Source organism: Oenanthe melanoleuca, chromosome 4A (assembly GCF_029582105.1).
Source record: "Oenanthe melanoleuca isolate GR-GAL-2019-014 chromosome 4A, OMel1.0, whole genome shotgun sequence".
Classification (NCBI taxonomy): Eukaryota; Metazoa; Chordata; class Aves; order Passeriformes; family Muscicapidae; genus Oenanthe; species Oenanthe melanoleuca.
The window spans coordinates 6,609,923-6,637,246 of NC_079338.1; the positions used below are offsets into that span (position 1 = coordinate 6,609,923).

The window sequence follows — 27,324 nt, forward strand, 5'->3', positions numbered from 1 at the left end:
CTTTACACAGCCTCCCACTTGCCCAAGTTTTATGGCTAAAGTTTCGTTTGAACTGTGCTTCTCCCAGCCGAGCAGTGCTTGAGGGTCAACAGAGCTGTGCCATGTGCTGTGAAAAGTGATGCTTCTTTTAAAAGGCCTCATTATTGAAATAACTTTTGAATTAATGTTTGGAAATAACTCTGAAATGAGGACTTGCACAGATTTGTTTTCTTAGTGCAGCAATTAGCTTCTTGAGCGGTGACCGGCTGCAGCACCTTCTGCCATGTCTGACACATTAAATAAATTATTCACTCAGTTCATTAGTTAGGAATACAGTTTGTAATACCTGCCGAGTTACAGGACACACAGCAAAGCCATGGATCACTTCAACTAGAAAAATGAAGTCAGGTTTTGCTGCTCCTGCATAAACAAAGACAAAGATGAGGCGGGGAAAGGTAAGTAAGATAATAATTACCAGGTTGTGATTCTCTCCTTCCCACCAAGTTGGACAAGCCTCAACAAAATCTCTCATTGCTTCTGGTGGAAATATTCTCAGAATTGGTTACTTTTTAATGAAAGTACAATGTCACAGACTCAAGAAACAGCAAAGTATTTTTTCTGCAATTCCAGCTCACTGTTGCAAGCAGGACTGTTGCAAGTGGTCTCTTTGTCAGGCTTTCCATGGGCAGGCAGCAGCCACCAGACACTTTTATGGTAAGGTGGAAGCTGGGGCAAGGAAAAATGCAGATTGTCCTTCATGCTTGCTGTTCTGCAGCCAGTGCACTGAGACAGACACAGCACCAGCTACTCCCACAGGACATGGGATGAGCTGTGGAGGCAGCACCTATTGATCTAACAGCATTTCATCCACCCACCTGTCTGGAAACAGGGCTGTGGCTCGGTCTGCAGTTGTGCAGTGTGGATGGAGGCACAGCTATAGCTGGTCTGAATGCAGAAGAAGCTTCTCATGTGTGGGTGTGTGGTGGGCTCAGGGTAGGGACTTCAAAGGACCAGCCAGACATGCAGGTCTGCCCCCTTCATTGCTGTTCAGCACCCTGTGCAGTCAGTGCCCTGGCGTGGGGTGAGACAGCATCCAGGAGATTACCATGCAGGGCATGACATTTAAAGAGAGAAAGCAACTTATAAATACCAGTGAGCAGTTGAACTTAACTAGAGATGGCAGGGCAGGAGGATAGGAAGACCTTTTGAGCCTTACTCTGCTCTTCCAAGCCTTATCATTCAAAGCAGCCTTAAAAACAAAGCCCAAATCAGACAGCTTCAAGTACATCCTTGGGCTCAAGATTTCCTCATCCAAAGGACAGTCCTTTCTCCAAAGATGCTAGAGCCAGTCACTAATGATCACTTGTCAGGAAACACTGTGGGATGCAGGCCAGAATGCTGGGATGCATTTTGCAGAAATAAGTGTCTGTAATTAAGCTCCTAAATACATACTCAAGCATCAGAATTGGTGAGGTGATTTTGCAGAAGTGACAAGCAGTGATGTCAGTGGAGGCACCAAGGGGAACTCCAGGAAATGTGGCAACCATGTGCTGTACCCCAGCAGAGCTGCCACCCTGAAACAGGTCTTCTCGGATGACTTACTCCTTTATTTTGTCCAGTCAGATTCCCCCAGGAGAATTAAAAGGATTAGCCACTGCAGGCCAGCTGTGCTCTTCCCAGTCACATACCATGGGTGAAACAGGTCTGCTGTGCAAAAAACAATGTGTAAAGAAGAGGATAAAGGAGAGAAGAAATCTAATAAATACTCCATTATCTCCAGCATACATTATGCAAAATTTGGCATGAAATCTTTTCCTCACATAAACATGAAGGTCACTTATTTGTTCATTAAATTCTCCTCAGTCTACATCATTATGCTCCCAGCTTTTCTTATACTTAATGTAGTAGGGACCTGCCAAACTCATTAGACATCAGCTGATAAATGGATTTGAACTCACAATCTGTTAAAAATCACATAGGCACATTAGAGCAATATTTTCATGGCTTAGAGACTGTACACATTTAAATCTTCCCAGAGAGGATTTTGAACATTTTTGATCCAGTGTAGCAGACTCAAAGCATAATTCAATTCTGCTAGCTGTACAAATTTACAGGCTGGGATCTTAGTATCACTAGTCATATATCAAAGCTGCACACTTAAAAATGTTGTAATGACAAAACTGTTGGATAGGGCGTAAACATCATCAGGCTCATTGTCATGCAACACTTGCATTGGAATAATGGGGGAGATATTGTTAAATGCATATATTTTCACTCTTCTGGCAAAATTTGTACACATAACATATAGCCCTATGTAACTTCCAGCCTGGGCAAATCTCTGGATGAGAAAAAGCTTCTGAAACTTTCCTGTTGCCATGACTTCAAATAAGCTTGTACATGAAACATGGACAGAAGGGAACACGGGGCATGTTTATGCCATAGTTTATGTTTCACTTACTCATTGCTCTTTATTGAAATTTCCCCCAGCTGATGATAGAATACGTATAAAGCATTGGGCTGATAATTTGCAGGCTCTCCTGCTGCTCTGTTTGTTATAAAGCTACTCATGTCTCCAGGAGAGTCTTTCTTCCTTTTGGATTTATGAGCTTAATGAACCACTGTTATTCTCCATCACAGGAGCCAGTGATGACGTGACATTATAGCAGAAAGATCTGAAAACTTAAGAGAAAGCACTTAAAACCAAACTGCTGCTCTTAATAAGTGGCTCTTGTCTTCAGTGTGGTCTGAGGAAGATCTAAGCAAGCTAATGAATGAAAAGAACAAACCAATTCCTGCACTAATCCTTCAAGCTCTGCTGCAGGTTAAGCAGTGCTAGTGAGACAAATCCTGTAATGGGATGAAACAGTATTTATCAGTGGCAGAATCCTGATACATGGCTCCACTGATGGGCCCACTTTGCATAAAGTCCAGGTCTGCTTAGATTCTCCAGATGAGGCAGTTGGATGTATGAGACTAAATACAATTAAATTAGCTTCAATTAATATAACTTTCACCTTACTGAGAGGCCTTTCACTGCAGCTCACCTGTTGACTAAGGTAGCCTTTTGCTCCTAGGAGCTCTAGATTCACTCAAATACTTTTTTTCCCCAGGGCCATACTTAACATTTTCTTTCTTGATAATTTCAAACCAAAGAAGAGAAGGTGAGGGAAAAGAGACCTCTTCCTTAAGACTGGCTGCAGACTGTTGGTCACCTTATTATTTCCATTAAGGAGCCCATTTCTGCCTACCATGGCAGAACACAACACAGAGAAAGGCAGTTCCACCACTAGGCCAGCCCTGGGCCATTTAGGAAGTTATGGGTCATAACCCTTCAACACCTTCATCTCCACCTAGAGACCATTAAGAAGCCCATGTAAAACCTGGAGCACATGATTCATTGGCTCTCAGTGAGAAGCTCAGAGTTAAAAGCATGTCCTGTTCAGAGCCCCATTATATAACCTGCTGTTATCAGACTGTCCTCAGTCCCAGCTATTTCCTTCAGCTAGAAAAGCATGGAGACCATAACTGAAGTGTCTTGCCCAGTGCTCAGCAGTAAGTCAGCAGTAACACCAGATACAGAAGCCAGGTGTGTTGGCTGCAAGACACCAGCATGCTCTAGCAAGGCTGCTGCTGCCTTTGGCTCTTCTGCTGGATTCCCAGAGACAAGTGAGTTGAGCCATGCTACCTGTTGAGACAAAACTTGAGAGGATGTCTGATGGCCAGTCCCTCCCCACCCTAAATGTCCCTGCCTGCAGAGCCAGCTGGCTCCCTCTAGGCTCAAAGCAGAGTGTCAGACAGCTCCTGCACAGCTGGCTGGCCAGGGCACTTCCCTGCAGGGCCACCCCACACCACGGGCATCTCTGTCAATCTTGACATCCCCAGTGCTGTCCAGGAAGGATGCTAGTGTTGTCTGGAATTTACATCTGTAGGTGAGCCAAAACAATGAGACCTTCCACCACACACAACACTCAAGCAATGCTGCCAACTCTGTCTATTAGTCATAAAAGCTCTGCTGTCTTCTGTTACTTTGTAATCATCACATCTTTCATCACAGCACACATATCTCAGCAACTGTACTCATTGCAAAACCACCATGGCAAAATGGGGAACAATTACATGCTCCTTCTTTTTCGTTGTGATTTGGTGGGATTAGGAAGTCAGTGCAACACAGATCATTTATCCAGCAGTGGGAAATGGATGGCAACATGCCACTGGGTTCTTTGAAAAGCTCAACCTAGGTGACTCTGTCTGTTAAAAAGTATTCAAAAGCCCCAATTACAATCAGTTAAAAGCAATAAGCATGCAAATTATTTTTAAACAAACTTTAATTAATTTCAGCATATGTTTGACTTAGGCTGATTAGTCAAATCTGATTTTCTGAAAAGAAACAATAAACACCTGCTAATGATGATTTACATATTACTGCTCACATGGCCTGCAATGTGTTCTGAGGTTCTGCACAGAGAAGCAACATTGTGCTGTGGAAGCAGCCCCCAGCCTGCACCACCAGGTACAGAGAGCAACAAAAATAATTTCTGGATACAATGCCTAGCCATGCTCTAAAATAACACGATGGTGTTGGTATGAACAGCTGTCCTGGAAAAGCTTTCCTCTTTTTTAATTGCTCTGTGAGGAAAAAAAGGCAAAACAACCTGAAGTCTGGGCTCAGGGGAACCCAAACTGAAGCTCTGCACAGCCTGACCTTGGTACAGACCTGAATTCAAGGATGCCAAGTGAGAAGATTTTCAGGTGGTTGCATTCAGAATAATGAGAAGAGCTTAACCGATTGTTTGGACACCACTTCCCTCTAAAACCTGTGGAAAAAAATTACCATTAGCTATAAACACATAATTTAGCCAACAAAATCCCTTATTCTCCATTCATTATATAGGAAGACAGGATGTGATAATCCTGCATAGTCAGGAGGCTAAATCCCTCTTTACACCCAAGACTCCTTCGTGGGAGGCCTAAATACATCCCCCTCATACCTTTGGGCCTGAACCTTGCAATAATGTAAACATTTAAAAGTCCATGGTATTTTATATTCACAAGGCTGATAATGGAATACCTTTAATATCCTTTCAATGCCAAATCCAGATTAACACAATAATAGTGGCTCCCAAGCAGTTTATTAGCACTCCTACCCAATATGCAGAAATCCTGGAGGGGAAAAAAGGAAAAAGAGAAGTCCTGCCAACATATACTGCACACTGAGCTGCAGGATGTTGTATTCCAGGAGTTATTTCAGTTGTAGAAACCACATAGCACCATTACTTGGCATGAAGAGAGGATAAAGAGAGAACGGCCTATGACAGGTGTTGCTTTAAATATTTTGAAGATATGCATCAGGAATAGATCATAAAAGTGCTTCCAAAGTAGCTTTTATACCCACTGGGCTTGGCAGTCCTCACTCTTAAAAAACATGAACTTGGCACAGCAGTCTCCTAAATCTTTTAAACTGGCTTAATCCTCCCAGTAATGAAACGTGCAGTCAGATAGATGGGTGCATTTATCTGAAACGCACTTATTTACAAGCAACTAAAACATGAAATTAGCTGGTCCCAAAAAGCAGCTTTGTACTTCCCAACTCGTCTGCTACCGTAAATCAACCCATTCAAGAGGGTGCCACATTTGTTTTTCCCATTCTCACATTCTGTATGAACATTTACATGCCAAAAATGATCCTCTAGAGATGCTTCTGCATGATTCAGTGATTTCTGGCTTCTGTGGGATGGGACTAGAAGTGCATGTGTATTGGCAGACGTCAGGAAGTTTGCAAAATTGGGAGTTCTGGGAGTTTCAAAAGAAGGCTTCTTTACCAAACAGTGCTACTGTGGTGCAGGCATCCAACGTGAGCAGTAACACCACATTTCCACCATTGCCTATGTGCAGAGAGCAATCCAGTGAGCAGGAGATTGAGCTGTACTCCACATTTGCTCCCTTTGTACCCACTGAGGAGACTCCAGTGCCCAGACAGAGCTACATGCAGTCATCACAAACACTCCATACATTCTGGGAATGCTGATTCTGTACCAAATTGTGGCATTTCCTGCATAGGAAGGGATACCAGCTTTAACCTATGATGTAAAAAATTTGCTCCCCAAACTTTTGCCCAGCTTAGTGAAATAAAGGATTTTCCAGGATTCCTCACCATTATATGCCCTGGCATCCTGGCCCCATTATACTATTTCTGCATAAGGAAGTGTTCAGTGGTCAGGTAGCACTGATATATAAGATACTTTCAGCCTTAGGATTCAAAAGTAGTATTGAATTTTCCCTTTAGGGAATTCCTTACAGAAAATATACTACCGCAGCAGGGGTCACCAATTCATGACAGCAGAAAATAACACACCTTGGAAGGAGGAAACCTGGGGCAACAGGAGGCTGAGGCTCACAACTGGTAGCTGAAAACAGCACCACTAATCCAGCCAGGCCCTGGGCCATCACAGAGCTCCTCCATGCTTCATCTCTGACTGGAAGGTTATGCCAGTTGGCTTCTATCAGAAAAAGCAAACAGCTCTTGCAAGGGTAAAACATTTGATGCAAAGTGGTCTGAAAATCAGAATTAGCCTTTTTTTGCTCTTTTATTATGTGGCACATAAGAAAACAAAAACAAAAACAAAACAAAAACAAAAAAATGAAAGAACAGCTGCTTTTCTCACTTTCTGAGAGAATGGCAAATTCTCTCATACACTGAATTCTCAAATACTTTTTGATTTCCCTTTTTACACTGATCATACCTGTCACCTGATCATTTCAGCTGCACAGCTACTACAAGGATTTCCCTTTATTCTGGAACTCTTTCAAGTACAGGATTTAAAACAGCACAAAGAGCAGCACCAGGCTTGAAAATGCAATCAAGACCATAGAAATAGGAAAGAATCTGTTTCCACATAAATTTTAAGAAAAGAAACTCTTCATTCATTCCTGCATCCTCTTTGAGGTCCGGAGTAAAGATTTGCTAGAAAAATGAGTTACATGTGAATACACCATATGATGAAACAGAAAAGGTCTGAGCAAGAATTCAGTACACCTCAGTTTTACCACTGTTCACATGCTTCTAAAACAAGATCCCAAGGAGCATGCTGTCAGGCACAGAAGAAACAGGGCAGGCTGGATATGCAGCTTTTATCAGCCAGCAAATGGGATGCATGTGTGACATCGAGGAGGCATCTCACAAATTCTACTCTCCCCCAAACACAGGGGTCCTCCAATTTTGTTGGCCTGGGAACAGCTGTTAACAAAAACCACTCTGACAGAATCTCAGCCTGTTTTTATCTTGCTTGTATCAATCTGAATATTTTAATTCCCTAATGGAACAAGCAGCACTGGAGGGTCTCAAAGGCTACACAAGAAGCTGATGCTGTAAGAGATGAGCCCTTTTCTGACAGGTTTCAAATAACACCTCAAATCTACTCCAGAAAAAGTGAAAGAGTAGAACAGAACAAAATATGCAATTTGATAGCAAAACTCCTTGTTTTTGAGAGCAAAACCCCTATCCTTTGTGAAGAATAAGAAGGAAACAGATGTTCCAGTCTGGAGTTTAATGGATGGATTGTCAGAGGGATAATACAATTTCTCCTCATATGCATGTCCCTTGCTCAGACTAGTAGAGCAAAACTTTTAATAATAATAATAATAATGATTCTTGATTAAGGACCATATTTCAACCAGTCCTTCCATCAGTACCCTGCATTAGAAGCTGCAAAAGCAGCCCATGTGCCTAGGAGAGCACAGACACTTTTCTCTGTGAGTTTCTGGAAGCAGGCATTTCTGGGTAGGAATAACCCTACCAAGGGCAGAACAGAGGGGAAGAGGTTTCTGGGCAGCTTCCCTACAAGCAGTTATGTTACAGGGTCCACATCGGTTGCAAACCCCAGTTATGCAATTGAGTTTCCACCAAACTGACTTTGAAGTATCCTGACCACAGACAGGTTCCAGCACTCAGGTCTGAAAGCCAACCAAGGCTGCAAGTCTCCCTGAGCCACTAACAGAGAAGAGTGCACAGCACTAAAACCTCTGTGCTGTTCCATGCTTCCTCAAGCAATCTCGAGGCATTAATGAACAGAGCCTGTCCTCTAGAAGGTCACAATTCAGATTTTACAGTTTTTCATGTTAGGTTTGAGCAACTGTATTGGGTACTTCTCAGGTCAGCTCCTTTACTCTTAAGCAAACCCCAATTTATTTACAAACAAACAGAGAAGACCAAGTACATTGCTGGGAAATCAGTAGTTAAGAGTCATCTACATGACCATGCCATGGCCACGAGAGGTCCTACAAAAAAGGTCACCACATGTTTATCCAGCTGCACACTCAGTAGGAGCGTGCTCTATAAGAAGTGCTTTTAGCAACAGTTAACATTTTCAAGACAATATGTCAGCTAACATAACCTTTGAGAGGAGGGTTCAAAGAAAGGTTAAGGGAAGTTAACCTAAATAACTTAAAGAAATAAAGAAAAGTGCTGGAGGTAATTAATATTTGAGTGGAAATAATGTAAAGGAGAAGAAAGACTTACTTAAGGTTGGCCAAGTGCAATGTACTACAGAATGTAATAGCTTTAAATTAAAGAAGGGCAAGTTTAGATTAGATAACAAGAAAAAACTTTCCAACAGGAACAGTAATTCAACAGTGTAGCAGTCTGAAGAGAGCAGCAGCACAAGCATTATCAACACACACACCCCAGCTGAAGTCAGCGAAGACTCTCAGAGGGAAAATACCTGGGGTAAACCACAAGAGATCTCAAGATTTGACTCAACAGTCTATAAAGGCCATTCCAAACCCAACATCTATGATCCTGTTATTAGCACACACATCACCTATTAATCTTACATGTTCCAATGGCCACCACTTCCCATTTAAAGCGTACTCACCTGACAAAGATGGATGGGGGATTGTAGAACCATAATGTAGCCCTACCATGGATTATTGGGCCAATCCTCCCTTAGCCATGCATCACATCTCACCTCATATATGTTATGTTACAGTAAATTTTCGAAGACCTGCTCCCTCCCCCAGAAAAGTCAGATGCAAGAACTAAGTTGAAAAAGCTAAGTGTTTCAGGTATGGATTTAGCAGCATGTTTAGCTGACCACAGTTTGTAAATGTGCTAAAATCATTAAAAATGAAAAATTATTAGATCTTCTAACAGCATGGCACCAGTTCAAATTTTATGAGTATTTGCCATAATCTTTATAATTCTGAAAGATCCATATTTTCTTCCTCAATCTCATTATTTTCCTTGAGCCTAGAATATCAGCTGTTAACATTTTCTTGTTTGCGAGGACAGTTATTCAACTGAATTTCAAAAAGATTTGATGGCTTCAGGCAGGGAATAGAAAATAAAAAAGTTCACATAGTATGAAAGTGGAAACTGAACAAGATCTCCTCTATCACACACTACACAACATAATTAGCAGAAGCATTGCTTCACTGTGATTAAAACCATATTCTTTGCAGCAGTTGCTCTGATGAGCATGTCTCTAAACTCAGACATTCCCTCAAGATCAAAACTTCTCAGAAAAGTATGGAAATTTGAAGACATGCCACAGAAAACCAGTAACTGGCTCCAGAAATACAGTGAGGGTATGAGTGGGGCAAAGAACTGTAGGATTAGGGCCAGATGAACTGTGATATTTCTGCGCTTAGCCACTACTGAAATCTGAGAGACACTGTCCTGTGCTGGGCTAGAGTGAGAGAGTCAGAAATCCAGCTATGAAATTAGGGCTCCTGGCTTTTCTTCCCAGCTTCACCATTTGCTACCAACAAGGTTGTGTGCGTAACAATTCAGTGCAGGCTTGCAAAGGTTGGTTTATGGACTTTGAACCACTTGGCTTAAGGTTGGGTCCTGCCTTCCTCCACTCCTGTGAATTGAGGCAGAATGAAGCCTTAAAGGGCTTCCCCAGAGGATGGATGCAAGATGTGCAACCTTGGCTCTCAGCTGAGGGTTGAACCTCAGAACCACAAAGCTTTTTACTGCTGAAAGTAGAGGTTGCATCTCTGAAGCAGATAATAACAAAATCATCAGCTGGTAACAAATAATGAGCTTCTGATAGCCACTCATGCCAAGACACTTTCTCTGTCATCACACACGCAATATCTGTGTTATGTCCCTTTCTCCACCGGCTGTGCCCCACCACCATCCTGGGTGCAGATTCACAGATGGACTTCTAGATTAATTCAGCTTGCAGAAAGAAAAATCTAAGCTGAATAAAGCTGAGTAAGAAGTAAGTTTCATTTCTGCAAAAAATCTCATGGATCACTTCTACTGGCCAAGACTGTCTCAACACAGCACCACATCACGTGTCTGCTAAAGAAATTGTTCCCTTTACAACTTCTGTTGCCTTAGAACAGGTGTCACATTCTGCCCCAACTCTGTCACTCTCTGCAGAGAATTTCACATGCTCCTGTTCATCCTTAGAGTAACTCCAAGGATTCCTGTGAATCTTTCACATGAAAATGAAAGAGAAAAGCCCAAAGCTCCAGGTTACTGTGGCAAGACTGACTGCTCAGGGAGTCAGAAACCAGTGCTAAAGTACAAAATTCTTTCTGTAAGTTAAATTACCTTTTCTCTGAGGAAAAAAAAAGCTGCACAGATTTGTATTAAATATGGCTGTCTTTAAAAACAACACGAACATATATTTGCCAAAAATTTAATGGAGCTAAGTTGGCTATAAAGTATGAGCTGAGTGTTTGAAGAGGTTTCAGTTCATCCAAGGAATAAGATATTTAGAACAGCTGACAGGGATAAGAAACCAAACCTACATTACAAGGAAGCTCAATAAATGAATTGGAGAAATTGCAGGATTAATTTATCTGCAACAATATCATATTTGGGAAAATCAAGTTTTCTTGTAAGTCATTGACTTGCTTCCTAGCATCAGTTTCAGAGAGGTCCAGCAATGCTACAAGGTGATCTATGATTTCCAAGTTTGGGTCAAAAGTTACAAGTAACATGGTCGTTCAGAATAAAAGCTCTGTTTGTGGATACAGCCAGCTTAGACTTAGCCTACATTCATTTTTAGTTATTCCTGCAACATCTCAGATGGTAAATGCCTTGAATCGTATGTGTGAAAGGTAGGAGTGAAGCATTGGTTGGTGACATTTCAGGTTTCTTCAAGAACTACCCAACAACCCACCTACCCCACATCCAGCCCACAGCTGCCTACACCCATTCCCTCCAACAAGAAGCATTCACCCTACTGCTCCCAGATGACTCCGGCTGAAGTAGATGAGGCACTTTCTCCATGGCTGCACCGGGCACTGGCTTCAGCTCTTCCTTCCCAGCAAAACAATGGCAGTGCCATGACTAATTTGTCTGCTTCCCTAGAGCACAGCCTGTGTCTGAGTGTACCCAGTGCCTGCCCAGACACCCCAGTGAATTCAGCAGAGGATGGCTCTCTGTGTGCCTCAGAGCACAGCTGGGGCACTGCCATCGTCTGTGCAATGGAGGAAAATGGGTAGCAGAACCCTGAGCAGCTGCTGGCAGTGCCTGTACATCACACATACACATCTGCATGGACTGATTCCCTACATGAGTATGATTCCCCCCCCCACAACCCCACCAGCCACTGCCACTTGCCCCAAGGAGCTGCCTGCAGGAGTGTGGAGATCAAAACCCACCCTCTGCCAGGAGTCCCACATCAGACATCAAAGGCATTCACACTCCAGAACAGGTTTCTATGAGCCTTTTATTAATACTATACATTCCTTTGGTGCCTGAAATTACTCAGTTTCTAGCTTACTGTCTAACAGCTCAAAGGAACTTATTATTAATGGCCCAGTAAAACAATATACAGCCTATTGTATCTTAATTCAGTAGCTGGCAATGACCAGCTTAGAGAAATTATTTCAGACCTGTGGGTTTCCTAACGCCTTTTTAAGGTAATGGCAGTAAAATATGCATATATTAATGTTACTTACAGAAGGCAGAATATAGTGGCAGTATGAGCAATAATGCAGCACTGCATAATAAAAATTGAAAATTCTTTTCCCTAAGTGTAAACATAAAATACCTCTGGGGGACATATCTAAAGGAAGAGTGTTTCAATAACACATAGTTAAACTCAAAATTATATTTTTCAAAGCTATCCAAGTATAGTCTAATAAATAAACTATAAAATAAAACAACATTTTATAAGGAAGACTCATACTGTATTTCCAGCTTTTTGCCACTCTTAAAATCATTATTTAATACAGACAGCTTTAGTCACAAAATTTCAAGAGTTTATTCAATACCTTTTATGTGCTTTACAAGGTTATTAGAGAATTTATTTTCTCTTTCCCTTACAGATTGGAAGGTGGGCAGTGATATATGAGCTTTCACATTTTATTTATTCACCAAACTGTTCCAGATGTGATCCCATCATTTATCCACTGACACATCAAACCTGCTGCGTGACCTTTACAGTGACCTCTTTATAACATTTGCTTTCATGCTCTAAAAGTTATAGCAGCTTAACAGTGCTCACTTCAGTGGGAAGAGAAGAGAACTGATATTTGGGAAGGGAGGGAGCTGTAATTTAAAAATAATAAAAATTTAATTACTCTCCAACAATATGAAAACTAAGTCCAGGTGGTGAACTAGCCAGTGGAGTTATATTTCCAGAAATGTTTCAATCATATTTCACTCCAAACGGTATTTCACTCCATGGATTTGGAATGTACTGGATTTCCACAGGCTAAATTGAAGAGGCACTGTCTTTCTCCCCTTCTTGTGATCTGTCACAGCAATAGGCATTCTTGGGGTGATACACCTTTCCTTATTATGTATCAGCAAATAGAATGAGAGTCCATCTGTTGTTTTCCTTCTCAAAGGGAAAAATTGCTTAGAGTGCATCCAAAATTTCCATTAACTAAAAAATATCTACATCACTGCAACCTTAGCATTATGCAAAAAAAACAAATTTGGCATTATATCTTAGGGAGTCAGTGAGTACACAAAATTATTCCAGATCATTCATTCCAGGCAGCTCCCAAAGCCCAGGCTTCGCCAGCTGGGACTTTCCAAGTGTGGTGAACTTTTCCTTAGTACTTGTTTTATGTACTTCTATACTTGGGCTGATACCAGCAGTAGACAGGCCTCCGTTGTGGTTCACACAATATTTATGGCCCAAGAGGTAGCAGAGAATCTCAAGAAGCGCGCACACACACACACACACACACACACACACACACAGAGAGGCAGATGTACCCAAACACAGTCTGAATCCAAGAGAGCTGTAGCCAAGGGAAGAAGCTTTGATAGCATGAAAAAGATGCTGCAAGACTTCCAACTAAAATCTCCCCACACTTCAATTTCACTTAAAAGAATTCCTACTAACTTCAACAGAAGTATTCAAGTAATGTGCAAGTAAGCAACAAAATAAAACCTAGGGAAGGCTATATCAAGAATTTATGGATAGTCTCTTGGTTTCCACGTCATCAGCTGTTTGCTTTACCCATATCCACTTCAAGTTCATTTCACAACAATGTCTGGATTTTTTAATTCCTATCAAATCAAAACCTGAACTGTGAAGCGCCAAAGAACCCCATAAACTTTTTACTGGTCCTTGTCTCCTTTCCCTCTCTCCTGATCACAACAATGATCAGAAGGGTCATGTACCACTGCACTGGCCAGTGAGATACCAAGTGGCCTGAGCCCACACTGTAGAATCTGGCTGTAAAAAATCAGAGGAGCAGAATAACCACAGAAAATCCTCCCAGAGCTATACACAGACACCTGTGGTTAATCCAAACACAGGCTTCTATTTCAGTGACTTTTAGCATACACCTAAAAACTGAGCATAAGCTGAGCCTGTAAGATTTATGCTTGAAGTAGGAAATCAGATTCACTCCTGTAACATTCCCCACCCCCCCACCCCCACCACCTCTGCAACAAAATGCTCTGAAACTGGGTTTTCCTTCTTTTTTTGTTTGGTTGTTTGGCGGGGTGGGTGGGAGGGAGGTTTGCTTGTTTTAGTTGTTTTTTTGTACAATTAATGGGGTTTCAAAGTAAGATCTTAAACAGCTTTGGTTTTGTTCATCAATAATGGAAAAATTACATCCAAGAAAATACATCTGTTTCTTTAGGTGTAAATCAAAACACAAAACAAAGATGGTAGAAAAACAATGCAAAAATCATGTGTTGTGAAAATAGGTGAATGGTACAACTAGTAGATCTGAAGATGCCAGCAAAAGAATATTCCAAAGCTCTCTGGAAATACTGGTTCCAGGTTAAGTGTTTGCAGAATGATTATAGTAACACACTACCAATGAGTGATTAATTCTCAAAAGAGAAAAGAAGGTGCAGTCCTGTTTTGATCACTTCTCTGGTTCACAGACTTACATTTCAGCTGGAGTCCTACTTTAAATAAACAGAGCTGAGATTTGAAACTTTTAAAATAATGCTCAGAAATAAAATTCGAGTGAGCTCCCCTGCTTGCTTTCTATCGCTTATCCCTGCTAGCAAAGGAAATGCAACTGTTGGCTTTTGAAAGCCACAAATTTGCAAGGGTCTGGGGCATGAGCTGGCAGGAGGCTCAGACTTCTTGATGTTTGTAATTGAAAAGGACATGAAGTAATGAAGTAATTTCCCTGTCCCTATTCTCCATGTTTATCAGAGGCCTGTCTGCAGTGTAGGAAGGGTGACAGGGTAATCTGAGCCTCCGCAGAAAACCTGCTTTTTCTCCAAAGTTATTTAGATTTCCATGAGCGTTGGCAGAATTTTGGAAGGAGGCCAGGCAAATGAAGGAATTTGGCTGCTCTGAAAATATCATACAGGAACTTTAAAAATTGAACTGATTTATGCCCTGAAATGTTTTCAATACTGTATAAATTAAATTTGAGCTCCTAGACTGGATTTTAAGAAGAAATTTTATATGTTATGAGCCATGAAAGAACTAGAGGAAAAAATATCTTGTTGTATGATAATTCCACCTCTCCCATAAGAAGTGCTAGACTTTGCATATATAATGCATTCAAAGGAATAATATGGAAAATGCATTACTTTGTAACATCAAAGGAAGTTCCAGAATACCTTGAGGTCCTCACAGCTATTTGGAGTTTGCTAATATCACACAGCACTGTGAAATATATTAGCAATAGAAAGTTTGCATGTTCTGTTCACTACTGACAGACTGTAGAGCTGGGCTTGGGAAGAATACAGGCTTCTGAAGTACAGCATCTAGAAAGTGTAACCTAATTGAGGGAGAAAATTATCTCCTGCAGAGGACTGCTTGGAGCTACCTTTAGTTTTTCACGTGCAGATGGCAGTGCCTGAGCGCTGTGCCCTGCAGACTTGCCTGTATCAAACACTCCGAGTAGAGATGTCCACAGCACAGTCCTGGGAAATCCTGCAGCATCAATAAACAGCCCTGTGCTTTCTAAGGCTTTACAATAAACTGTGAGGTTTTCAAAGGAACCACAATTTGCACATCTAACAAATATAAATATGTTTATCCATGGTGCCTTGTCCTCTCACAGAGGGAGATACAACTGTAAATAGCTAAATATATTTTCCTCTTTTAATCAGCCATGGACACAACCTCATATGGGGATCTGAAGGTTGAGTCACAGTTGATCCCTGATTTGATTAACCTCCTCTGAGGTTTGTATCTTGTTTCTGGTTCAGAGATCAGCACACATAAAAGGCCACTACCAATGATCCATCCTCCTCCGTGCTAGCAAACACCCACTGCAACCCATGACATAGCAGAACACTCAAGAGCTGCAGAATAGGCAGCTTGGGGCTCAAGCTGGTCCCCAGCTTTGAGCCATGAGTAGGAGCATCATGAGGCTAAGATGAGGAAGATACCTTCAGAAGTGTGAAAACAGAAGCTTAGGAGGAGATTGCTTTCATCTGGAGCCTGAAAGAAAAATTGTGAAGTTAGCAGAAACCAAGGGAGACACCAGAGAAGTGAAATCATAAAATTAAAGCTGTGCTGGCTGTCAAACTCCCCTTCAAAAAAATAGAAGAGTGAAGCAGGTGAGGAGCCATTTACCAGGCAATCAGGAAAAAAAAATTATTCATCAGACATGTCTTTCAGAAACAGACGTGTACCTTCAGCATGCAGACATGTGTTGGGTTGTCACTGTCATTCCCTACAGAGTGGAAGGCAACAGAATCTATTGTCCATAACAGATGTTACACACCACTATTCTTCTGTCCCTGCACTTTGAGTCATCTTTGAATAAAAGAGCTCTAAATTTTCTGGTTGCGATCTTCAGTCTGTGACTGCTCGTAACTGCTGTCATCACATGGCAAGTTTTTGTGTGCAAGCATTCAACTCCATGCCTTTCCACATGTACATGAGACAACTATTATAACCTAAATGATGGGGCATGGGCAGATTAAACTTTTAAAAAACAATAAAATTAAATTTAAAAATAGGAAACAAACAATGCCAAGAGTCCTCTTCCAGGACAGGTATTTCTCTCTTTTTCTGTGTGCTACTCACAGTGTTTACATATATATTATCACACAGTTCTTTGAATCAAGACAACAACCCCTCTTATCCTGCCTTTTGTGACAATCATAGTTTCAACCCCTTTTTTCCTGTTGGGACAGGCAACAATCCCACCCTTTCAGCAAGCCATCACACTAAGCATATACCTTTCTCCTTTTCCAAAGTGCAGAATTTCTCTCCCCACCACATGTCCATAATCCAGACATGCCTGAAGCATGAACCACAACTAATCCTGGATAAAACCTCCAGCTTTCATACCTGTGAAAATGGAACAGTGATAAAATCCAAACCTGTTCTTAGTTCTGTAGAGAAACCCAGAAATTTAACCTGTTGGGAATGGGTGTTTTCACAGACACTCCCAGTAGAGTGAAGAGAGCCACAGATTTACAGTGTAATTAAAACTGTATTTTTCCATTTTATTTTCCTCTCTATGGCCTCGTTTTTTCTCTGCTATAGTATTGTGTAGGCCTTAAAGAAGTGCCTCTGTATCTTAGTACACTGAGGTCTTGGGATATTACTTAAAAACAGTACACCAAGAGGAAATTGTGCAATCAATTCCATGAGAATGCCTCCCTCAGCAATAAACACTGCCTGTTCCAAATAAATGGGTGATGTGCGTCATAAATTTCCCTTTCCTGTCAGAGCAGCCACAAGAAATTGATGAAGTTATGCACTTTTGTATAAAAATAAAAATGTGTTATTTGCTCTAGCGCGCACTGCGGACAGGACACTGGGACCTGCACCGTGTCTGCCCGGGCTCCCAGCGCCACACAGCCCAAGGCACAGCTCCGCACACACAAAGGAAAGCACAATCAGTGTTTCTCACAGTCTCACTGCGCCAGTTCCAGCCCAACAGTTCCCAAACAATGAAGGAACACCTGATTTTTTTGTGTTCAACTCAAGCCCCTGTCAGAGACTACTTGTTAAAGAAGAGGTGTTTACTACTTGCTGCAAATCAGACCTGGGCACACAGTCTTGGCTGAGCAGCCTAAGCTTGCCAGGCCAAAACCACTGACTGCTGGACTGTTAAGTCAGGATCGCTTCTTCCTCTTTTCTAGGTAGTATTTTTCCCCCTAACCGAGCCTACAGAGTGAAACTTGCCTTGCACTTACACCCCAGCAACCTCACCCACCACCGTTACACAAACTCAGCTCCTCATCTGGCTCAGATATCACAGGACACCAATTTAATGCAACTCAAAAACCTCACTCCAAGTGGGGATTCAGCAACAATGTAATTTTGGATTACTTTACTTATTTTATTATTCTTTATTGAACCCCATTCCAGTGATATTCCCTAGTGCAGAAGTGTCACATACTGCAGCAAAAGCTCTGACCCTAAGCCTCTCAGGTGCTGGGCAATGACACCATCCATATCCCCTCACTCAGACTGCTCCTGCCCAGGACACACACTGACATTAATCAGTATTAATTCTACCTCTCCACCACGTCTGCTCACATTCCTCCTCTCTTCTTTACCAGCCACTTCTATAAGATTCCTGGGTCAACTGGAGGCAAGAGAAAGCTGTCAACACTCATATATTAGAAATACAACTCAAGCAGCTGCTATTTGTGTTTTATTTTTAGACTACTTTATTTTTTCCCTTCAGATTCTATATTATTCTTTCTCCTGGGTCAAACAACATCTGTTGTACAAAAAGTAGACTCATTTGAATTATCAAGTTTGCATCTTTCCATTTATATTTTACTCTAGTTGCCTTACTAGGAATTGTCCTCTGCTGCCCTCTGATATTTCCCGAACAAACAGGCCCATAGGAAGATCTTGGCATGACTTTAGCATCCATTACCACTCCACAGGCCTTAACATGATAAACTACAACTGCTCCACAGCAGGATTTACATGTCCATGCTGCAGCAAGGGGTGCAGCCCCCTCTTGCCAGTTTTGCTGCCTGCTCCATAGGTGCAAGGGACTGCATCAACAATGTCCTGTACTGCTGCTGCTGAGGTCTTGCTCTGGCCACAAAAAGTCACCAGTGATTGCCTTTAACAGTCTGTGCAGGCATGACTATAATCTGTCAAAAAACATATAGAGAAGAATGTCATCAACTGTAACCTGGCTCTAGTCTCTGAGGTTTGACATCACCTACATAAGCTGGGCATCTGGCCCTGGGCTGGCTGCAGGTCCCACCAAGCAAGGGCATTCTGTCCTGTTAGAGCTCACAAACAGTGAACCAAACCAGCCCTGAAAGTGAAAATCAAGTTCCTACATCCGAAGCTGATTTAGCAAGCAAGAGTAAAGCTATTCAAACTCATGGAGGACTTTGCAGCTCTGGCACTGGCCCTTGTGCTTGAGGACCACTGGCAGCACTCAATGCCTTTGTTTCACTCTTTTACTTCTCAAAGAATAGAGCTAGAGAAAAAAAAATTAAAGGAAAAATCCCAACTCTTTGGAGACATGAGATTAAATCAATGCTGGCATTTCATACACTGAAATGCCAAACTTTCCCCCTCCAAGTCAGGGCAAGTAGGACAGACAAAGATGACAGTGGTTGGCTAGATGTGATCCTCACAAGCAAAGTTATCCTTCTCATGTTTGATTACTGATGAGCAGAGTTTCTTCAACCATCATGGGACAGATCCACACAGGAGCCAATGAAGAAAGCACTCTCTTGCCTGGAAGGGCAGGGAGGAACCTCAGAAAGCCAAAGAAAATTCTGATGAGGCCACATAATTTTTCCTGTGGCTCAAACCTGACCTTTAGTGCTTACTTTCCTCTTCTGTTGCTACGTCTGTTTTCTAGCAATAGTAAGGATCAGAGCTGTAAGAGTTTCCATCACATCTTTCATTTTAAAAAGCTTGACTTTTCCATAAAGCTTTGCTCTAAGAAAATGGCAATTTACAAACATGAAAATCTTTGCTTATACCTCCTAAGGTTAAGGGGGGGAAAAAAGGCTATCTCCAAATGTTCACATTTGTTCTTTTAGGTAAGTAAGTATGTTCCCTCTAGTTCTTCTAAATTGCTAGGATAGGATGGATTTCCACAGCAGACTTTCTCCCCCTGAAGACAGTACAAAGAGCCCACAATGTGAACAACCATGTGTAGAACTGATTTTCACTCTGGTCTGAGCCTTCAGTGTATTTCTGAACAGCAGCAAAACCTTTACTGCTAACCATGCCAGCAGTAATTTTGCCATCACAGGGCTGGCCACAGGAACATCTCTCCAGCTTTCTGTTAAGAATGCAATCCCAGAGGAGCACAAGAACTTTGTATGCTCTCCTCCTACCAGACACAGCTCAGGTAGGAACATGAAGCCATCTAACTTCTCTTCCAGAGGCAACATGAAGGATACTTCCCTGCTCCTCACAACCAGATTCCTTTTGGGAGACTGAGCTCAGGTGTGTCCCCCGGGTTAGGGTGAGCCTGCCTGCCATCCCACCACACCACAGGAGGCTTGGGTGGGAGGATGGAGACAGCTGCACCATCTCTCATGCTCAAGGGCTGTTGCCAAACCCACTGATGAACTTGCACCCAGGCAGGTAAACTCTTACAGTCCTTCAGTCAACACACTAAGACCAGATATTTACAGAAATACCATCCCAATATCATCTCTTTCAAGCAGATTTTTCTTGTGGAACCTTGACAAGGAACAGGCATTTTTGCTACAGCAGTAAAAATCAGCATCCTGTGCTGAGCACTTGCTCCTCTTCTCTGTTGTTGGCTTCAGCCCATGGCAAGGCAAGAACCTCCAGACTCTGTTGTGTCCAAAGTCTACCTCTGCCAAGACACCCAAGAAATCGAGGGGGATGTTTTGGAGGGAGATTGTGGACTTGCATCTATAGCCTAGAATGACAGTGTTCCTTGTCTAGAAAAAACTGCTGGGAGCTGCAAAGAGTGGGATTTTATATAATGGTTTGAATAGCTGATGGTTCCAGTCCAGTCAAAAAGCCTCACAAGAAGGGCCTGACTTTGCAGCCTGAAGTATTTCTGTTCCCAAGGGGCGTGGGGGTATGGAGAATCGTGACACAGTTTTTATGGTTAACTGAATACTTCTGTTCAATCTCTGAAGGGCTTGGGGTTTGTTTGAATTGTGAATGATGGCTCCTATCCCAGCTCTGTGTGTGACATACTCCTCTATTGACAGAGTTCACACACTGAGCCTCAGTCAAGAATCCACACATACCCTGAAAGTTGCTGGCACCCACAGTGTATAATTAATATCATATGAGACTTGGCATCTCTATCCCTTGCCCAGCTACAACCAAGAAAAAGGCCAAGCAAATCTCTTTGCCCTTAAGAATTGGAAGGTAAAGCCTATAATTTGACTTTTCCTTACATGCCTTCACTTCTAGCTGTAATTCCTATTTAAATGTTTCTTTACACTCTCCACAACCACCATTGTCATAGCACATTATAACATGCTCATTTCCTGCAAGCTAACAAAGAAGTATTTTTTAAAAACAGCTAAAATAGTTAAAATAACAAGTTCCCAGTCAAAATCGTTCTGGGATGAATGGTTCCATGAGCAGGGAAGTTACATGAGCAGCACAATGTGGATCCTCACCTAAGTGATGCCAAGAGATTATTTTGGCAAGTTACTCTATAGACCTAAACGTAAAGCGGTAAAAGGTTGGTTTGGCAAGTTGAAAGACCAAGGATAATTCCACAGATTTTTATAGCAATAGCCAGTCCTGCTTCAAGATATTTAAAAAGCAAGAATTTTCCTTTTCTTATTCGAGGCCTATTTTATCATTTTGTGCATCAGTCTGTTGATTGATGTATCAGTCAATGAAGAAGAAAAAAGCACTATTTTTGAGAAATACTAATTGCTGTCATTTAGGGTGTTATCAGGATTGTGACTTGTAACTTCCAGTTTAATGTACATACACGCCTCAAATGCTTAGCCTTCCTTTAATGGTCAGGGCTGGTTAAGAGTGGGGCAGAAGAAATTAGCATTTTGACAGTTTGACAAGTGCATTTCTTCCCTGGCACAGCTGTGTTGTATGGACTGGCCCTGGGCATTGATTGACATGCTTACCATAATCCAAGGGAAAGCAGAATAAGATTGCCTCTTGTACAGCTCAAATGAAATCAGTTGTCTCCTATAGCTGGCTAAATTCAGAGCAACTTGATGAACTTGCTCTAAGTATGCACCAGGGGAAAAAAAAAGGAGGATTTTAGTACTGATTTTTTATGTTTTGAAACAGCCAACACATTGTGAACTCCTCTGAGTGTGGAGGAAAGCCACATCTGAGAGTTTCAATGGTCAGTTTGCGTAATATTCCATGCCCTGCCTTCAGCTTGATTACTGAGCTTTTCCTCTTCTACAGCAACATACAAATCTAAGTGAAAAAAGTATTATTCATCCTGCTTCCCAGCCTGTAAGTAACAACTCCTTCACTGGAGATGTGGCTTCTTCAGAACCCCGAAGCAAGTTGACTGAACAGCCTCTCTTCCCAGGCAGGGGTGGAGGAGAAACAATGAATTAGGGAACAATAAATCAACCCCCAGCTGGGGAAAGGAAAGAAGGAAGATGAAAAATGAAAAGAAGAAATTGATGGAAAAGAGCAAGAGAAAGGCAAAGAAAAATATAATATATAATATATATATATAACATATAATCCTATAAAACACATAATATAATTGTAGAAAAATATAATTGCCTTCAAAACTCCCAGTCTTTATTAGAGGGAAACCCTTTGTTCTCCTCAGATTTCCTCTTTAGATGACAAGTGTATGGGGTGGGAAGAAGCCTGCAGAGGAAAACCCAGCACTTTCACCTTTGTGCAAAGGTTCCACAGGGCTGCTCTTTGTTGTCTTATGCTACAACACACTGGTACAGTGACCAGCACTGCTGACAATATTCCAGGTGGGATCCAATGCCTTTGCCAGCAACAGACATATTGTCTCATCTGGCTTTTTATTCTGTCCCTCCATTAATGAAGCCTTGTCTCTTGCTTGCCCTTTTGCCACAGATGAGATCTAGGCAAACAGTTTCAAGGGCTTTTCCAAAGGAAACTAACCCACCATCACATCAAATCAGTCTCTTCATCCCTCTGCTGAATACTCGCTCTATTAAGGCATATTTCCCAGACTGATTCCCCCCTTCAAGATTAATTAGTCTACATTAAATTTCTCCACATTAAACTCCATTTTACCATTTGTTAGCAGTCATTGAAGAGATTTTGGCCCTGCTGAATCTGCTTAGGCTGTGCCCAGTCATGGGGAGAGCTTACACCAAATTATCTCTTCCCTCGACCCAGAGCAAAGCCAGAGTAACCTCTCAGACATCAGCAGTGCACATGCACACAGTGTCCCTGAGGAGCAGGCTCACTCTTTACAAGGTCCAGCAAATACAGGCTGCTCTGAAACACATGGCAGTACAGCAGGGCTGGCAGCCCCCTGCCACAGCCCCAGAGGCACCTGTGACTCCTGACCTTGCTGAAAAGTGCTCCCACCTAGCAAAGACATGAAAGGACTCTGGGCTGGGAAGTCAGAAGGGGGTCTTGCTAGGACGCTTTGCTGTTGGTGGTGCCAAATCTGGGCTGCCTTAGAGACATGAGCACAGTGGGGCAGGTTTGTGCTGTTAGGATTACGCATCACAGAAATCCTGAAACACTCCCAAGAACAGCCTTCTGCCAGCTTGAAAAGTTTTCATCTGTGCTTATTGTCTCATACCTGCCTTCGAGCTGATTTTGATCCAACAGCCTCTATTACCTCCTCTTCCTTTACCTTTTGCCTTAGCTATTAATCTCTGATGTGAAACTTTGTGAAATGCTCTTTGAAACTCTAAGCACACTGCTGAATTCCCCTTATCTAGCCTGGCAGTAATATCTTCAAAGAACTCCAGGAGGTTAGTTAAGTATGACCTCCTCTAGCTTCAAGCTCAGCTTCCCAGCAAGCCCTTCACTCCTTTGCTAGAGATGAGAGGAAGAGGACAGGGAACTCTGGGACAGAGGCACATCACTGTTACAATGCCGCCAGCAGCAGACACAGCACCACTCCGGCTGCCCAGCACATTTTTAAATTATCTTGGAGACACCAGGCTCTCTGACAGCACCTTCTGTTCTGCCAGGACCCAATGCAAATCAAGTCTCAAAGGCAAGCTGCCACTATGCACACAGAGGAGAACTTCCAGAGGGGCACGAGGGATTTCTGAAATTAAGCTGAGGACCCAGCTGCACATTCTGCACCTTTGGGTAACACCTCAAGTCCCTTTAATTTCTGCCTATTGTTCTCATCTTTCATGCCCTCCAACCATAGTGCCATTTCAGACTTATGCAATGCTACAGCAAATGTTTTCACCATGAAGTTGCCCAAGCACTAGAACAAGCCTTGCAACCTCCACCCTTGAAGACAACTAAAAATCAGACAAAGTCCTGAGCAACACTGCCTAACTTCAAAGACAGCCCTTATTTGAGCAGAAAGGTGGATCACAGGATACATCAGCATAAGGCAAACTGGGGATTTTTTATCTTCGTTTTGGACCCAGGCAACATCTTCCAGCTCTGGACTAGCAAACCCAGGCACCCCAGACTAATTGTAACCCAACCACTGCCCTGCCATAATATTGGGTGGAGCTAGATATAGCCTGGTGAGTTCCCTCCCTTCCACATCAGCCCAAGCAGTACTTGAAGTCTATCTCTACAATGAAGTGAGCCCATGGTTTAATTTCACCTCCCACTTGAAATGTGCAGAATTTCCCCTTGCACTGTGCTTCCTGCTCCCTCAGAGCACCTTGCTGTGTTTCCATTCACACATCATCTCTCGCTGGTTTCTCATTTACATCATAATACTGGAGTTGCTGTTTACACTGAGCTGCACAAAGGTATGTTTTACATCCTACTGTGGTGTGATCATTAACATCACACTGTTGGCCCCAGGGAGCTTCATGACTAGATTCAGATCCATCTGTCCTGTGTTCCCAACAGGGGCTCCCGCTGCAGGCCTGATTTTGGCAGAAGACAATTCAAAATGTGCAAAACACTATATGTCAGGCAGAATGTGTTACCTTAAATGATGATCTATTATATGAATGCTCTTGTTGTTTTGTATCTCTCTTTAAAGAGCAGCCTCTTCAGAAATCATGGTGCAGTCTATCCACCATCACCATAAAAGTGCTAGGTACACCTGCAGTGAGGTAAACTCCCTTAACATTCTCAACCTATAGATAAAATCCCCTCAAAAGAATAAAAAATACATGAGATATCATTCCTTATTTAGAATTGATACAAGGTTACAAGACTTTGGTGTATTCCCTTTATAGGTGTACATCTCAAAGGTGTATATATAAATTTTCTACCACGTGTATCTACATAGCTTGTCTGGAAACTAAAATACAGACACACATGGCAATGCTGCAGATTTCATCCACAGACTGATACAGCTCAGAGGACTAATCACGGGGAGAACCAGGTGTTTCCAAGTGCCAGCAGCCATGCTGTCCACAGGTAGTGGGATCCAGGCTGGGGAAAGGAGACATCTGCTTTGGAAGTAAACACCCACCTGGCAGCCTAGGTAAAAAACATGAACTATAGAGAAAAATGAGGATGGTCAACATGTCCTTTTCTTTCAGAAGGTCCTGTAGAGGTTCTGTCACTTTAAGGGTAGGCTTCAGTAGGACACTGTCCTTGTCATATTTCTCTTCAGTTGTATTTAGACCTAGGGCTTACTGCAGCTGCCCTTGAACCCCCTCCTGCCACATCTATCTACTGTTTGATCAAGTACATTAGAAAAGATACCTTGAGGTTAGATTTTAAGAAACATGTGGATGGACAAAATCTGGCAACTTTTTATCATCAAGTGTGACAACAGAATTTAGTTCACTTTCTGCCCTCTTCTCTATATCCTTGGAGAGAAACAACACTTTCATCTGCATTGGTGGGAAATGTCTCCTCAGCATTGAGGACAAAAAGTCATTCCTGACACTTGGCACAGAGTAGGCTCAAAACTACAGCCTGAAAATCATTGGGTTCTCTGAAGAAAATATGAAAAAAAATTACTAACTGAATAATAAATATGACAGAACTTATCCTAAACAACAGCAATCTCTGTAGGCTTCTCAGAAGTTGCAAGGCACACACTTGCGAACAGAAGTGCCCTCAGGAGAGATCCACAACACAAACTGGGCCCCTAGGCTGGCTTTGGGCTGCATCCTTTCATCATCAGTAAGACACAGCTTAAGCTGACCTTTAACTAGGAAAAATAAAAAAAGGGAGGTGACTGTTACTGAGTCACAGAAAGGAGAAAGAAATAAGGTGTGAATTACAATGGGGAATGGAAAATACTTAGAAAATCCTAGGAGGCAGAGTATTTTGAAAAGGTTTCTGGATGGGACAGACACACTGGCAGCACGGGCTTGCAGAAGTAGCTGCTTTGGTGCAGGTTTGCCAGCAGATTTCCTTAGGTGTTCTCAGGATAGATGCCCAAAGTTTGAGATTTCAAAATCCACAGACACTTTTGAAAATCTTGGTTCCGTATATATTCCCACAATGCTCCAATAACTGTGTATCCTTAAATTTACATAGCACTCTGTGCTGCTACAAGAATCAAGACACGTGTTACTGGGTTCAGGTATTGTTGAATCCTGACAGATTCAGCCCCAGGATATGGCAGGGAAACTCCATCTCACCCTCTTCCCCTCCACCGCAAGTAACAAGCTCAAAGAAAAGGAAAATACTCAGCATTTGTCCAATGCTCATAGATAAAAAGAATCTAAAAAATCTCCGGATCAATCTTTTTTCTTCAGTGCAGGTCTACAAAGTCAATATAACCATATTGTATGGACAACCAACCTGACTTCAAACAAGACAGCAGCACAGTGATGATGGAAGCATATTATCCACCAGAGGCTGGATAATAATCACCACCAATTCATCCACTTTCTTGAGAGTGCTTTGCAGCCACTGTCTATCTTTCATTCTTTGCTCATCCTGGACAGGGAATGTGGCTTGAAGTGAGTTAAGCCATGCTTGTATCTACTCATAGTTACAGGAGGAACAGAAGGAACCTCTCAGCTGACTTATCTCCACAGGTACCACCCACCTGGCCAATTCAGACAAGGCTCCAGGATCCCTGCCTCGCCTTTACTTGGGCCATCAGGGGAGAGCCCAGAGACTGTGCCTGCTGTAGTGTAACTTCATGCCACTCAAAAGAGTTATGTGGAGGAAGATGGAGAAAAAAATCACTGCGAGTTAATCAAGCATCATCAGTGGCTCCATGTGCAATAGCTGTACAAGAAAAACAAATAAATCAACCCATGGTTAAAAATAGCCTTTTTGATTACTGTCTTCACTCTTCATCTAAAGAGAGAGAAACAACATAACACTCTCTCAGGAACTAACCCCTGGCCAATATTTTATGGCTCCTTCCCTTAGAGCAAGTCAATATAAGAGAATAGAGAGATAGATTGATGAGAGGTAAAAGATACCTGTACTGTACTTTACACATTAGCTCCTGGTGGGCCCAGGACACTGCCGATAGGGGCACAGGAGAAAGGTGAGCACCTTGATGGCTGTGCACAAGCCTTCATGGCCAAAAAGCCATGTCAAGTGAGTCAAGCCATTAGCTAGTCAGCCAAAGGCTGTGAGTGCTCACTTTGGGCCACTGACCTCTTATATTTGTATTGATATCCGTGTCTCAACAACGGGGGCTGCAGCACCTCTGGGCACTCTCCTAGATATGCAAGGTCACAGCTGCCCCCAGCCCAAGGGTGTCCCTCCCTCCAGGGCAGCCGTCGGTCCAGGTGGCCTCTGCTGGCGCTCGGGTCCTAAAGGAGTTCACAAAATATAAGATAATATTAAAGATACAAAGCAAGAACACAAGCAACACACTGTTTAACTCCTTTATATTAATTATTAAATGCCACCCTCAATAGAAAACCCACTGTCACCAGCGCTGGTGTTTGAGCAGGTTCTCACTGAGGGTTCTACGGCCTCAGCTGAA

At 42.4% G+C, this 27,324-nt stretch overlaps 1 long non-coding RNA gene across 2 annotated transcripts; it reads right to left on the reverse strand.

Moving 5' to 3' along the window:
* Positions 1-300: 300 nt before the first annotated feature.
* LOC130253088 (uncharacterized) lies at positions 301-27,324 on the reverse strand. 2 transcript variants are annotated; one of them, XR_008840510.1, is made up of 3 exons: positions 26,991-27,324; positions 4,694-4,793; positions 301-1,683 (listed from the first exon to the last, which is right to left on the reverse strand). It is a non-coding gene; the product is annotated as an uncharacterized LOC130253088 (long non-coding RNA). The 2 variants fall into 2 exon arrangements; XR_008840511.1 differs by lacking the exon at positions 301-1,683 and adding an exon at positions 4,407-4,605.